At 43.8% G+C, this 15899-nt stretch overlaps 1 protein-coding gene across 5 annotated transcripts in view; it reads left to right on the top strand.

The window, feature by feature from the left end:
* ARHGEF12 (Rho guanine nucleotide exchange factor 12) overlaps positions 1 to 15899 on the top strand; it is an 81300-nt gene that overhangs the window by 18832 nt on the left and 46569 nt on the right. For 2 of the 5 annotated variants that reach the window (XM_064398033.1, XM_064398032.1), the window contains exon 1: positions 4599 to 4649. The exons of the other annotated variants lie outside the window; for them this stretch is intronic. The gene's annotated coding sequence lies outside the window, so the exon portion shown is untranslated. Of the gene's footprint in view, positions 1 to 4598; positions 4650 to 15899 lie in introns of those variants that run through there. 5 annotated transcript variants of the gene reach the window in all.

The raw sequence follows: 15899 nt of genomic DNA, 5'->3' as shown, positions 1-15899 counted from the left end.
TGCTACCCAAGGACTGGGACAGGAATGTTCCTGTGAGGATCTGAGCTCATCCTGGCCTGGCTTTCTCCTTCCCTCTGGTTACCATTTTCTTCTGGACAGCTGACATTTCCTTATTTGTGAAATTCCTAGAAAATTGAGGAGCTGGTCAAACGTTTCAAAATAGGAACCAATGAGATCGAGCCCTTTGCTATTTCAAAAATGATAATGCATGCCACTGGGAAAGGGAGAAGCATGGAAAATAAAAGTTTTGGCTGGGAAATGATTGCATGGAGCAGGGAGATGGAAGGGTAGGACTTGATTTCTTTGGCTTCCTGTCTTCTGGGTAATTGCAGCCTTGCTGCAGTTGTGGCTTGGAGATGATGTTTGGTACCAGCATCCGTTGGACAGGCTAAAAGATTTGGTCATGAGAACTGAGGAAATGCAAAAAGAAAATAATTCTTATTAATATATTAAAGTGCTTTGCTGCAGTTTCGTTTTTTAATAGGCCTGGTGATTTGGGGAAGGGGAAAAAATCTGGAATTTAATGAGGAGGAGGGTAATTCAAATCAAATCACCAGAAATGAGTTTGGTGGAGTTCTCTGGCGTTTATGGCAAGGACTAAAATAGAGATCTTGGTTTTGCCCTGCTCTGGCTGTACGTGGCACTTTGGCTCGTTAATGGAGAGCCGGAGCCCGGGGTGTGCTCGGAGCCCTGGGAAGATTTACATTAATCAAACACAAACAGACAGTGTAGCGTGAAGAAATTTCTGTCCCGCCAGCACCGCTCCCAAACTTCATTAGCTTATTGGGGCAGAAAAAGAAAACAGCCCCTTCACCCTGCAATCCTTCCCTGGGGCTCCACCACTCCAAATCCTCAGAGCCCCCTGGTTTGACTCTGCGTTTGTCTGTGCATAGAGAGGGGCAGCCTTGTGCTTGTGGAGTGCCCAGATGAGGGAATGATGATCTGACTCCGTGTCCTCAGAAGGCTAATTGATTATTTTATGATCTATAATATATTAAAGAATTTTATACTAAACCGTGCTAAAGAATAATGAAAGGATACTTAGAGAAGGCTAAAATATAGTAAGGAAAAACTTGTGACTCTTTCTAGAGCCTCTGTTCATGGCAGGGACGGGCAGCCTTGTATTTGTTGGGTGCCCAGATGAAGGAATGATGAATGTGACTCCATGTCCTCAGAAGGCTAATTGATTATTTTATGATCTATTACTAAAGAATACTGAAAGGATACAGACAGAAGGCCAAAAGATACTAAAAACTTGTGACTCTTTCTAGAGCCTCTGTTCATGGCAGGGACAGGCAGCCTTGTATTTGTTGGGTGCCCAGATGTAGGAATGATGCTCTGACTCCGTGTCCTCAGAAGGCTAATTGATTATTCTATGATCTATAATATATTAAAGAATTTTATACTAAACCATGGTAAAGAATAATGAAAGGATACTTAGAGAAGGCTAAAATATAGTAAAGAAAAACTTGTGACTCTTTCTAGAGCCTCTGTTCATGGCAGGGACAGGCAGCCTTGTATTTGTTGGGTGCCCAGATGAAGGAATGATGAATGTGACTCCATGTCCTCAGAAGGCTAATTGATTATTTTATGATCTATTACTAAAGAATACATAAAGGATACAGACAGAAGGCCAAAAGATACTAAAAACTTGTGACTCTTTCTAGAGCCTCTGTTCATGGCAGGGACAGGCAGCCTTGTATTTGTGGAGTGCCCAGATGAAGGAATGATGAATGTGACTCCATGTCCTCAGAAGGCTGATTGATTATTTTATGATCTATTACTAAAGAATACTGAAAGGATACAGACAGAAGGCCAAAAGATACTAAAAACTTGTGACTCTTTCTAGAGCCTCTGTTCATGGCAGGGATGGGCAGTCTTGTATTTGTTGGGTGCCCAGATGTAGGAATGATGCTCTGACTCCATGTTCTTAGAAGGCTAATTGATTATTTTATGATCTATAATATATTAAAGAATTTTATACTAAACCATGCTAAAGAATAATGAAAGGATACTTAGAGAAGGCTAAAATATAGTAAAGAAAAACTTGTGACTCTTTCTAGAGCCTCTGTTCATGGCAGGGATGGGCAGTCTTGTATTTGTTGGGTGCCCAGATGAAGGAATGATGCTCTGACTCCATGTTCTTAGAAGGCTAATTGATTATTTTATGGTCTATAATATATTAAAGAATTTTATACTAAACTATGGTAAAGAATAATGAAAGGATACTTAGAGAAGGCTAAAATATAGTAAGGAAAAACTTGTGACTCTTTCTGGAGCGTCTGTTCATGGCAGGGACGGGCAGTCTTGTATTTCCAGGGTTCCCAGATGAAGGAATGATGAATGTGACTCCATGTTCTCAGAAGGCTGATTGATTATTTTATGATCTATTACTAAAGAATACATAAAGGATACAGACAGAAGGCCAAAAGATACTAAAAACTTGTGACTCTTTTCTAGAGCCTCTGCTCATTGCAGAGAGGGTAGTCTTGTATTTACAGTGTTCCCAGATGAAGGAATGATGAATCTGACTCCATGTCCTCAGAAGGCTAATTGATTATTTTATTATCTATAATATATTAAAGAATATTATACTATACTAAAGAATACTGAAAGGATACAGACAGAAGGCGAAAAGGTATTAAGGAAAAACTCGTGACTCTTTCTAGAGCCTGGTTGTGATTGGTTGATAAGTAAAAACAATTCCCATGACACTAATGAAACAACCACCTGTTGGTAAACAATGTTTAAACTGCATTTCAAGGCAGCAAAGCACAGGAGAAGCAATGAGATAATATTGTTTTCCTTTTTCTCTGCGGCTTCTCAGCTTCCCAGGAGAGAAATCACGGCAAAGGGATTTTTCCAGAAAATATGACGGTGACGGGGCATTGCTGCCTCCCCACTCCTGGAGCCATGCAGAGGTTGTGGTTTCCAGGCTCTGCTTTTCCAGGTGCCAACGCCCGGAAAGCCGACGGTGCCCAGCGTGGCACAGCGTGACCTGGGAAAGGCTGAGGGGAGGATCTCAGTGCCCTCTGCCAGGCCTTTGTTCCTGTGCCTCGTGATGCAGCTCCTTGGGTCGGTGCTGGGATTTCCTGGTGGGAAAGCACACAAATCTATATTTTTATATATATTTAGATATTAAAATAGACATTTTGTATATATTATATATATATGTATATATAATATATATATAATGTGTAAGATATATTAGATATATTTTTATATCATTATATATAGTGATATATACTATCTTTATATAAAATGATATATGCTTCTATATATAAACTATTATACATTATTAATATTTATAGATTATTTATATTCATTATTTATAGCCATATTTTAATATATTTATATAAAATTATTTATATGCACATATATTATATACAATATACATTTTACATATAATAGATGTTGATATATTTTAATATAATATATATTTATATAATTAATTTAAATATAAAATATAATTATTAAATAAAATATATAAAAATATATAAAATATATATCTGTATATGGAATGTACATATATATGTAATTAAATATATAATGCATATTATATATTTAATATATAGTCTATGTTTATTATATATATAATTATATATATAATAAACATAGAATATATATAAAATATATAATATGCATTTCTATATATTTAATATAAATATAGATAAATATAAATAAATGTATGGAAATAAATATGTAAAATAAATATATAAAAATAAATTTATAAAATATATAAAATAGATATAAATATATAAAGTATATACATATAAAATATATAATTATATGTATTTATATATAAATATATATATGCACAGATTTATATGCATGCATATACACACACACAAAGCAAACCTATCCACCCACCCCACATCCATAAATCCAGAAATCCAGATATCTCTTTCCCAGCCCCCAGGACAGCTGAACTGCTGAATTTCGCATTCCCAGCTCTCCCCGTGCCCCTGAGCAGCCCGGCTGATGCTGCCGAGGGGAGGGGGAGTTCCTTCCCTCCCCCGCTGGTCAGCGAGCAACCCGCGGATGCTTCCCAAGGATTCCCGAGGAGGAGCCTGACAGCACCGGGAGCCTTCCCGACATTGGGGAGCTGAGCTCAGAGAGGGCAGGTTTGGGATCAGAGCTCTCCCTGCAGAGTGAAGGATTTGGGATCAGAGCTGTCCCTGCATACAGGGCAGGATTTGGGATCAGATCTCTCCCTGCATAGAGGGAAGGATCTGGGATCAGAGCTGTTCCTGCAGACAGGGCAGGATTTGGGATCTGAGCTCTCCCTGCATAGAGGGAAGGATCTGGGATCAGAGCTGTTCCTGCAGACAGGGCAGGATTTGGGATCAGAGCTCTCCCTGCAGAGGCAGCAGAATTTGGGATCAGATCTCTCCCTGAAGAGTGAAGGATTTGGGATCAGATCTCTCCCTGCATACAGGGCAGGATTTGGGATCAGAGCTCTCCCTGCAGAGTGAAGGATTTGGGATCAGATCTCTCCCTGCAAAGTGAAGGATTTGGGATCAGATCTCTCCCTGCAGAGACAGCAGAATTTGGGATCAGATCTCTCCCTGCAGAGACAGCTGGATTTGGGATCCGAGCCATGGGTCTTTGGGATGTCCCTGCTCAGCTGACTCTGCCGTGTGGAACAGGTAACACAGAGCCTTTGTTCCTATTCCCTGAGCCAGGAATACCTGCCTTGGATGCAGAGCAGAGAGAAAGGATTTTTCCTTTAATATCTGCTGGAAAAAAGGGTGGGAGGGAAGGTTTGTCTCCTTTTTTTTTTTTTTTCCTTTAATCTTTTAATAGCTACTATGTGAACCTGAGTTACTCCTTTGTGTTGTGAAAATGGCCAGTTTAACGTGTTTGCTGTGAAAATCTGTGTCTTGGTGTCTGAGCTGAAGAACAAAGGTTTTGACAGCCTGGAAAGATGCTTTAGATGTAGATGCTGGCAGCACTCCCTTCTTTCCATTTCCCAGTAATTCCATACCAGACCTTCCTCTCCAGCCACAGGGAATGTGATTTTTGATAAGTTGATATTTTATGCATGTTGATGTTAAATTAGCTGCTGGTGCTCAAGCATCCATCTCTGAGTGTTTTGGGTGGGGTTTATTTTTCTGAATACATTTCTCACTGATTTATTTGTTTTTATTCTTTTATTTTCTTGTAAAGTGTTCTAAAATTTAAACAAATTGTATCAGTCACAATGGTGATGTGGACAGATTTGAGGCAGTGTTGATACAGTGACAGCCCTCAGCATTGAGAGAAAATTCAGTGTTTTGTACTAATATATGAGATTGTGATGTAGAAAGGCTGTGAGATGCTGCAGGATTTTGTTGTTTCTTAAAAATATAAATATAAATACAGCCAGTGAGGGCTGGCAGTTGTCATCATCCTGCATGATGAGGGGGAGGCACCAAGAGCTGAAGGTGTCACTGAGCCCAGTGGGGGAGCAGCTCCAATCTGGCATTGCTGTTTCTGCTGCCTTGTTATCTCCATGCCCCTTCCACATATCTGGGGGATTTTGCTGCACTCACCTTTTAGGAGCTGGGAGCTTTCCTGAGTAAATATATGTTTGGTGTTTTTTTTGGTTTTTTTTCTCTTTTGCTTGTATTTTTTATTTATTTTACGAGACCCAAGAGGCAAATACTAATACAAACACATCCAGAGGCCTATTAATAGCTCTGGGTTTGACTCACAGGCTGTTCTCAGGATCTTGAGCCATTTTACAAGGAGCTTCACTCCTGGATTTTTATCTTCCATTTTACAGTGGAAGAAGCAGGGCTTGATGTTGCTGAGAAATCCTAATCCTGTGTTCTGCTCCAGCCCTTGCCAGTCGGTATTTCTGGATTTGTGCTGTAGTTTAGATGGAGGGGAGATGAAACGGGAAGGAGCAAAGCATGCCACAAATGCCTGTGTACATTTTTTCCCTCCTCATGCAATGTGTGCTATGTGCATCTTTCCTCTTGTGTTTTATGGGCCAGAGCTGCATTTATGGCAGAAATAATAGGTTTGCATATCCCAGAAGCCTCTTTCTTTTTCTTAAGGCCATTTAAACAACTGAGATAGCTTCAACTCCACTATACAGCACTGCTAATCTCTTTATAGCTCAGCTGACATCACGTTTTCTTTTTTTGGAAAACTGCAATGTATGGTGGAGAAACTTTCCATGGATGCTTCTAAAATCTGAGGGAATGCTGGGACAGAAACCCTGCTGGGAGGTGTGGAAGCCAGCAAGGTGAAATGCTCATTTAGTTGCATACTTGGAATTTAGGCTCAAATAGTTTGGTTGCCCTTGGTGTTTGTATCTACAGGAGTAAAACTTGAGCAGAGTTAGCTGTGAAGGACTAAGAGCTAAAAATACACTGTACAGGTTAAGCAACACTGTGGTAATGATTTCTTGATTCTCTCCGTGCTGCAGCTTTGCTTTGTAAAATTGTGGATCCAATTTTTCCTTTGGTGTAAATTAAGCCACTGGGAGCACTTTGCCTTTGGGTGGTTTTAGACATATTAACTGTAAATTAGTTTATGGCAGCTGGGAAATATTTAGAAGCTCTGCAGAGGTCAGAGGGGTGGATGCTGTCTGCACATCCCATGCAGAATGGGTGTAATTTGGCCAAAGGTTCATGGCTGAGTGGGAGAAGGGAAGGCAGGGCTGGAAATGCTTTTGGGTTGAGTGTCTGCTTAGCTTTGAACTCATAAACTGCTGGTTCTGATGAGCAGACAACTCTTGGTTTACATTTCCAGAGCAGTAAAGGCACGTGAACCTTTACAGCAACCTAACGGGGGCTGAAGGGAAATTTAGATTAACACAAGGTGCCTGCTGACCTCGTTTGTCAAAGGAGCAAATGGATGAAAGTTTTGGGTTGTGCAGTAGGGCAGACAAACTGATAATGCCTTTGGAAGGTGTAAATCCATGGGGGAAGGTGCTGCTGATGTTGTCAGGTTGTAGCTGCATCTGTGTCAGGGGAAATCACAAAATCCCAGGGTGGTTTGGGTTGGAAGGGACCTTAAAGGTCACCCAGTCCCGTGGGCAAGGACACTGTGCCAGGGTGCTCCAAGCTGGCCTTGGGCACTGCCAGGGATCCACCACAGCTTCCCTGGGCACCCTGTGCCCTGCCCACCCTCCCGGGGAACAATTCCTAATTCCCAATATCCAGTCTAACCCTGCTCTGTCAGTTTGGAGCCATTCCTCCTCATCCAGCCCTTGTAAAAAGTCTCTCCATCTTTCCTTCAGTTCCTGGAAGGCCACAATGAGGTCACCTCAAACAATCCCAATTCTCCCAGCCTTTCCCAGTTTTGAAGAATCCTTGTTTTTCTTCAGACTGGACAATCCCAATTCTCCCATCCTTTCCTCTGCTCACCTTGGCGGCCACATTGAACCAGGCAAAGCTGACAAAGCTGAGGAGCACAACAGCTTGGCCTTGTCACTTCTTTAAAACATCTTTTACACACAGGACACACAGAGGAATAATAAATGTCTTATTGCAGGTTGTTTAGTACACTCTCAGTACTTCCAAACCATGGAGGTGTGGTGTTGCTGTGCCAGGCAACTGCACTCACTCCCCAGAAATGTGAACTCTGGGCCAAATACTGCTCTGTGCCTCTGAACCTTGTACATATATTTGCAAAACTTCAAGCTGCCTAATTGGAGGCAGCGTTACGCTGTTTTGAAAGCTACATTTCCAGTTGTATTACGTGCACTCTGTGTTGGGGATGGGTTTTTTTTCCCTCTCCTCCCTTTCTAATTGCTGTCTTTTGCTGTTTTTAAGGACTGTTTCCACACCAGGCTCGTTGCTGGTTCATAACAACCACAAGCTGGGTATGGCATTAATAAGGAACTAGGCTTGGTGCCTAATGAAATGCAAAAACTGCTCCCCACGCTGGGGCAGCACGAGGGATGCCAGCCCTGGGTGTGTGTCAGGTGAAAGCAAATCCCGTGGCACTCCACAGCTTTGGGTCTCTCTGCTCTGCTTGGGACAATAAAATCGGTTTATTCCTTGGATTTTTTGGGGCAGTTCCCTGGGAAGCTGCTGCAGACGCCGTGGAGGAGGAGCGGTGCTGCTGCCACCAAGCCAGCTCCGCGTTGCAATTATTGGCAAGCAAAGCAAACATTTCATTTCCCTGTAATTAGCTGCAGTTTAGGGAGGGCAGGTTAATTTGGACTCCACGCCCTGTCTGCGCAAGAAACCCCAGTGCTGGATTTGATTCTTTCAGGCTCTGGGCAAAGGGGTTTGAAAGGATTTTTCAGAAGTGAAAGCTGGAGGAGTGAATCACAACAAACGTGTTCTACCCCTCTTCCTTCCCTTCTTCCAAATAGCAAAAGCTCAGGATACAAAGATGGTGTGAAAATATATTTGTGATGTGATGTGAAAACATAAATATTATATTAAATTGGATATTTTGGGGCTTTTCTAGTATGGCCAAACCACATATTTCAGCTTTTTCTTGCTACAGGGAAGCTTGAGCCCTCTAGGCCTGGGAATATTTGTCTATGGTCTACTTCAAAATAAATAAATGAGTGAGAAAACTGGGTCATAACTTCTGAAATCACAAGCTTGACCTTTCTGCTGTACCTGGTCACTTGTATTAAATGGGTCATGCAGTAAAAGCTTGGAAAGGAACAAATCCTGAATGTTTCTTTTCTGCTGTGCGCTGGTTTTGCGTCAATTTTTGTCATGATAAATTTTCTGGAAGCCTTTTTAGAAAAACACTTGGCCTCTTTCAGCATTTGTGGTGTTTAATTTTTTCCGTTTCGAAGCTGTCAATTTTTTCTCTCCCAGAGGTGAAAACAGAGATTCAGTAATTTGTAAGCAGTCACGTTGGGAAACCAGTAGGAAATCACCTGGGATTTGGCAGCCTCCGCTCCCCACCAATTTCTGAGCGGGTTTTGTGCTTGCTCTGAGCTACATTCAGTGGCCAAACCTTCCCCCTGTTGCTCAAATCTTGCTTTTAGGCTGAATCTAAAGGCAGCATTAAGGAAACATGAGCAGCCTGGTTTATTTATGTTCCCTCCTATGCCCCCTCCCCAGTTTTCATTAGCTTGGCTGCTTCCAGCCTGTTGTAGGAATATTCAACAATAAATGGCCTTGTGTGACAACTTCAGGGCCTGCGGAGGGAAAGCTGCTGCTCCTTCTGAGCCTTGGAAGTCGGTCAGGAGTGGAAGAACAGCTCTGGCTGCTGGAAGTGTCCCTGTCCCCTCCCCTTTGGAGAGTTTCTTGGGGACTGGGAGTTCTCGCAGGGTCCTGGCCTGAGCAGCGGAGCAGCACAAAGGCCACATTGAGATGGCTGCTGGGGAAGCCCTCCTTCCTTGCCTGCCCCGTAAATGCAGCTCTTTCTCCATGAAAAGCCCTGACATCAGCTCTTGGAAAAATCCAAGTGCTTGTGTCATGGAAAATAGCTGAGGCACTTGCTTGGGCTGGGAGTGAATGGCTGAACTGTGGATGGAAGTTCTCTGGAGATGCTTTTCTTCTTCCTTTTCTGAGAGGCTGAAACCCTTCCCACCTCAGGGCTTCACAGGGAAGGACACTGAGGAAAGAGCTACAGATGGCTGTAGTAAACTCAGAGTAGCCTGCTTGTCATTTTTACAGGACATAGCATGATGATACATTCCTGTATCATCAGGAAATTCCATGTGTGGAGGCAAATCTCCAAGTTCTTGCTGTTTGTTTTATGGAGAAGATTTATCTTCGCATTCTGTTCTTCTTTCATAATTTTAAGCTGGTTTCTTTTTCCTCTTTTCTTGCCCACCTTCTCTTCACCCCTCTTGATGAAGCCCTCAACCACAAGAATGAAAGAGGAATCTGTATATAGATATTTATTTTTTAAAAGAGGAAGCATCCTGTGAAGGCAAGGCACCAGTGGAATTCTCCTCTGTAGAATTCCTCCTTCCTCTTGGAGGCCTGACCCTCCCCATCCTACAGATGGAACTTGCCAGCCTTCCAGACTTTGCTTTTTATCAAATTCATCTTAACCTACTTTAAGTGTTTTGCTCAGCACGTTGGTTGCCATGGCACCAGTCCCTTGCATTGATCCATCTCCGATCCATCAGGAAATATGCTGATGGGCTCTGTTGGCCACTCTGCATTTTCTCTCCTAAAAGGAAAATGGAATGGCATATTCTGGTTATGGCTAGAGACATTAGTGCCCTGAAAAATGATAGAATATTGAGTGGGAGGCATTTGCTGATGTTTTATAAAGGCAAATGCAGCACTGAGGCTGCTGGGGGTGTTCAGGGGGGGTTGACACAGAAGGTGGTGGCTCTGTGGGCTCTCCTGACACTTCCCTAAATTTCCCATGTTCCTTCTCTGAAGGCAGCACTCCTGTCCGTGAGCTGTCAGCAGTGCAAGGTCAATAATGCCAGGGAGGATTCCTCCATGAGTCACTGTGTCAGCTGTGCTGCCTCCGACTCCCACAAAAATAACACAGAACTCGCAGTGCCTCCTTGCAAGTCCCAAAAATCCATCCCTAGGCTCTGGCAGCTCCCAGGAATCCCAATGGATCCCTGTTTTCCTGCTCCCTGTGTCCAATCTGTTGCTATATGCAATGGGTTTGGTTGGTTTTTTTTAATTTAGGGAAAAACCTCAGCGTTTTCCTGAGCTCCTGTGCTTTGATCCGTGGAAAAGATGACCCAGCAGAAAGCTGATTTTCCATGCTGAGGAGAACGGAGGGGATGTGTTGGATCAGGGCTGTCCCAGGCTGGTTGATGTGCTTCCAGCTGCAGCTGGTGCCTGTGTTTTCTCCCAATTTTCTGGATTTTGCCTGGATCTGCCTGTCAGGTGTGATCTGCTCAGCCCCTCTGGCTCTCCCCCTGCCCTGTGCCCTTTTCCTTGGGACACAAAACTGCCTTCAGCTCCACAGAAAGGTCCTGGTGGTGCTGCACTCTCCCCTGCAACCTTTGTCAGGGCTTTTAAAATCCTGCTCTGGTGGATCTGTGCCTCTACAACCCTGGAAAACAGATTCCCTTCCTTGATTTTCTTTCATTCTGTCTCTTCCAAGATGAAGTTCTGGGAGTAATTTGCAGAATAGCATTTATGTCAATGCTTAATATGCTTTCAGAGCATTTAAGATCTCCTAGATTTGGACAAAAAATGCATAATTTCTCTGAGTGCTGTCAGTGAGGTCCAGTCAGGGTGTTGAAAATGAAGTTTAATGGATATTAAAGGAGCTGGATGCACTAGGAATAGCCCTGGAATTGTTCAGTGATTTTCTACCCATCACCCAGCAACAGACTTTGGTTTTTCCAGGATCTGTTTGGGGATGTATGAACAAGAGGCGAGAACAATCCTGCTCAGCATTCCCAAAACCTTGAACAGCCATCCCTGGGAGTGTCCCAGGCCAGGTTGGACAGGGCTTGGAGCAGCCTGGGGTAGTGGAAGGTGTCCCTGCCCAGGCAGGATGAGCTCTGAGGCCCTTCCAACCCAAACCATTCTGGAATTCCAAGTGAGTTAAAATCACTTTTCACCAAAATCCATGGAGCTGATGGTGGCCAGAGGCTTCTCAGTGACTCATGAGTTGGTGGAAACCTCCTGAATTAGGATGAGATTTAAAAAAAAACAGAATTTGGCGATTTTATCAGAGGGACTTTGAGATAACCTTTGGTTTTCCTTTTTTCCTTCTAAATATATCCCTGAAAAAGACCAATGATCAGCCCCGGACTGTTTCTCCTCCTGAGCTTGGCATGATCAGTTGTGTTGGCTGCTTTTCTTTGAAATTTAGAATTCATTCAGAGGTTTTTTCTGCAACAAGCAACATCTTATTTAAATGAAACTAATAAAGCACTGGAGCAGCTTCTATTGCAACTGTTCATCTCCTAATTAAAGATTAGTTCTGTCAAGCAAGCAGTTTTTGGCTGTTCTCTTCTGCACGGGTTTCACAACATTTCTTACTCATCTGGGCACAAGTTGGAGTAATAATTTCTCCTTGCACACAGGCTTCATTTCAGGCATGTGAGCAGTCCTGGAACTAAAGTTAGGCACATGAATAAATATTTCCAAGGTTGAGGCCCTTGTCTGAATCTAAATATTTTTCTCTTTGATCAGCTTTGGAGATAGCATATACTTGAATTCTGGTAATATTTTAGTAGGGGAGGAAAAAAAAAAAAAACAACAAAAAAACCCCCAACATGGTTATCTGGATGCTGTGCTATTTATGGTCAGCTATATTTTCAACCTCCCAAGCTAGAATGGAATGCTTTGTACTGCTGGAAGCTGGGAATCCTCCCTGCTCTCCTATTTTTTGACACATTAAGTCTTCAAATCACCTTTTTCTGCTTGGTTTCAAGGTGGTTATTAGGCTCTGGTGGTGAATATATGTGAGCTAACCTGAAATCCAATGTTTAATCCATGCTGTTATTACTTGTAGGTGTATATTCCTCACTTAAATAGATTTTCCTAATGCAGCATGACTAAGAAAACACACTTTTAGTCATTTGATGCATTTAAATGACTCAAATTATTCGGACCCAGCATTTTAAAAACAAAATCTGCCTTGGCTTTTAATTGGTGCTGGTGTTTGGGAGAGTGGAACAACTCGTTTGAAAATGTGCTGATGTTCATCAGTTATCAGACAAAATGTCTACAGGGTTTTTATCGTGGAGCCTAAACTTGCCAGCTCCTTTTGGAATTGAGGCTCCAGCTGTTCACCACACCCTGCTCTGCCTCCTTGCTGCTGTTTACAGTAGGAGGTGAAATATATTTTAATTTGGATTATGTTGTGCTGGGTGCTGTAACACGGTGAGGGGATTTTCAGGGCTGCTTTCAAATTTAATATCATTTCCAAGTGAAGATCAGTTGTAGTGAAACACAGATAAACTCCTGGGAGCTACTCTGTGATCTTTGATTGGATTTCATCCATTTTTACTCTGCTTCCTGCTGTAGTGGCACAGTGTTTGGGAAGTGAGGAATGTCTTCCAGGTGGTGTTCAGGCAGGGAAATGGGAGAAGGGAGGAATGGGGTACTGAATGCTCCCAGCAAGGATCAGTGTTGTAGCCTCAGCTCAGCTGAGTCTTCACCAGAAATTTCTGTGATTTCCTAACTCGTGCCCAGGGATGATATCAGATCCAGGAGGGGAGGTTCTTTTGGGGCTGGAGAGCTTCACCTTCAGCCTGGCTGGACAAAGCCCATCCTTTTCCCACTCCAGTGATTTTAGGGAATACCTGTGAAGCAAAGCAAAGGCAGGAGAGGGTGGGAAGTGGTGTTTGTGCAGCACCCAGAGATTGTGCTGGGATCATCTGCTGCCTCCTTCCCTGCTGCCCAACCTGTCCCTGCCTCCTCCTTTGCTTCCCAACCTGTCCCTGCTTCCATCTCTGCTCCCATCCTGTCCCTGTGTCCATCTCTGCTCCCAGGCTGTCCCTGTGTCCATCCCTGCTCCCAGCCTGTCCCTGTGTCCATCTCTGCTCCCAGCCTGTCCCTGTGTCCATCCCTGCTCCCATCCTGTCCCTGTGTCCATCCCTGCTCCCAGCCTGTCCCTGTGTCCATCCCTGTTCCCAGCCTGTCCCTGTGTCCATCCCTGCTCCCAGCCTGTCCGTCTGTCCATCCCTGCTTGCTTGGCACCAGAAGGAACCTCAGGAAGCTGCTGGGTGGCCAAGGGGCTCCAGCACTGCCTGGGGTGGGGGGCACAGCCCTGGAATGGGGTCCCTGCCCAGGGAGGAGGATTCCCCAGAGCCAGCTGGATCCTGACCCCTTGTACCATCCAGCTGTGAGCACAGCTGTGGATTAGGAGCAGGGGATTTTGGCTCCCACCCCACAGGAATTTGATATTCGCCGGTAACGTCAAAGCACTGAAAAAAATTCCGGTGTTTTCAGCGCTGCTTTGTTTACAAAATCTTTAAAGTTCCTTCCTAAATAATTAATCACCAGCCTAGTATAATAAGCAGAAAGGTTTTACACAGCTTTTAGACCTGGAAAATAGGACATTAGTGTTTCATAGATAATAAAGAGCCCTGAACCAGCCCAGAGGTCCAGCAGTGAACTCACTTTGTGTTCCACGAGCTCTGCCTGATGCTGCAGCAGTAGAGCCTGCAGTTCTGGGTGCTGATAAGAACCTCTGGAGAATAAAGTTTGTCACTAAAATGCTTCATTAAAGTACTTAGCAGTGGTGTTAGGGTTTTTTTATGCAGCTCGGAAGTTCAAATGCATCAGATAAAAAAATGGGTGTAATTCATCCTAAGCATCTTTTCCTATCTTTCCCTGGATTCCTTTTTTTTTTTTCTCTTTTCTGCTTTTCAGTGAAACACTTGATTGCTGCTGCATCTGCTGGCTGCTCAGGGTTCAGGCAGAGTTAGATTGGCCTGAGATGACTTTTGTTTGCTTTCCTTTGGGATCCAAGCTGTCTGTCCTGCACTGAGTCCTCCTTCCCTGCCTGAAATGGGTAACTGGGGGATGGGATGCTAAAGAGATGTGGCTTTGCAGGTAGAGCAGAACGAGGAGAGGATGTTTCTTATTTGAATCAGAGTGGATTTCCCAGGCTTTTAAGATTAAAATAGAGCTTTTGGGGGCAGGAGGAAGGAGGATTACCACTTCTTGCCTTCAATTAATTAACTTTTTGCTGTTTATGCAATCACAGGCCCTATCTACCCCCTTAATTTGGAAGCTGCTTGGTTGTAGTTCAGCTAAATTCAATGCTGTTATCTGAAAGATGGCAAATGTCTTGCTGTGAATAATCATTTTCAGGAACAGGCAGACAACATTTTAATTTCCCTTGCCTAATGTGTCATCAGATGCTCGTTGTGGAGTTCCATATTAGTGCATGTTTGCACAGGGGCTTGGCATGTGGGAGCTGGCCAGTTTTGGGTGTTTCCACACTTGATGGCACAGCTCTTGCTCCAAGAGAGGGCTTAGGCTGGCTCTGTGCAGCCACTCAGGGTTTTCAGTGATGGGGAGGGAGCTACTGGAGCTTTGGGACTGGGATTTTCCTGCCTGGGCCACTCCAGGTGGAGTTATGGAGGGGAGGAGGTGACAAGAGGAGCATTTGGGGCAGTTTTGTGCTGCCAGTCAAGGAATCTTGGTTGGAATGGTCTGGCAAACTCTGGGAGAATGGTTTGGTTCTGGGATGGGGCTGTTGCTCAGCTCACAGAAATGCAGGGCTGGGGACTCCAGACCCTTCTGGGCAGCCCCTCCCAGTGTCCAGCAGCCCTTTCCATGGAGAAATTCCTGCTGCTGCCCTGCCTGAGGCCCTGTGTTATTCACCCTTATGCCAAATGTTCTACTTTTCACTCATCTGGGAGAAGATTCCAAACCCCCCTTGTCTCCAGCCTCCTTTCACCTGAGCCTGGCTTTGGAACTGTTGATAGAATTTAGAGATTTAGAGAATTTAGATTTGGAGAATTCACAGAATTTAGATTTAGAGAACTCACAGAATCACAGAATTAATTCACAGAATCACAGAACTCACAGAATTTAAATAATTTACAGAATTCCCGGAATGACCAGGTTGGAAGAGACCTCCAAGCCCATCGAGTCCAGCCCAGCCCCAACAGCTCAACTCAACCCTGGCACCCAGTGCCACATCCAGGCTTTGTTAAACACACCCAGGGATGGTGACTGCACCACCTCCCTGGGCAGAACATTCCAGAACTTCATCACCTTTTTGGAAAAAACTTTTTCCTGATATCCAGCCTGTGTTTCCCTTGGTGCAGCTGGAGGCTGTGTGCTCTGGTTGTGTCAGTGCTGCTGTTCCCTGTCCCTCTCCTGTTGTCCTTTTCTAATCCAGACTTGGGGACTGTTGGTCATTGAGAAATCAGTGTGTTTCAACTAAAAACATAAAATAAAATTTAAAATTAAAAGGTAATTTCTTGCCCTGGTTACCTCTGTGGTGTTCGAGTTGTGTGGGGTTGAATTTCTTCCCTCTAATCCCTCACCCCAGCACTTCCTGAAAAATGTATATAAATAGGAGAAAATGCA

Source organism: Passer domesticus, chromosome 23 (assembly GCF_036417665.1).
Source record: "Passer domesticus isolate bPasDom1 chromosome 23, bPasDom1.hap1, whole genome shotgun sequence".
NCBI lineage: Eukaryota > Metazoa > Chordata > Aves > Passeriformes > Passeridae > Passer > Passer domesticus.
This window is presented reverse-complemented; position numbering and strand designations above follow the sequence as displayed.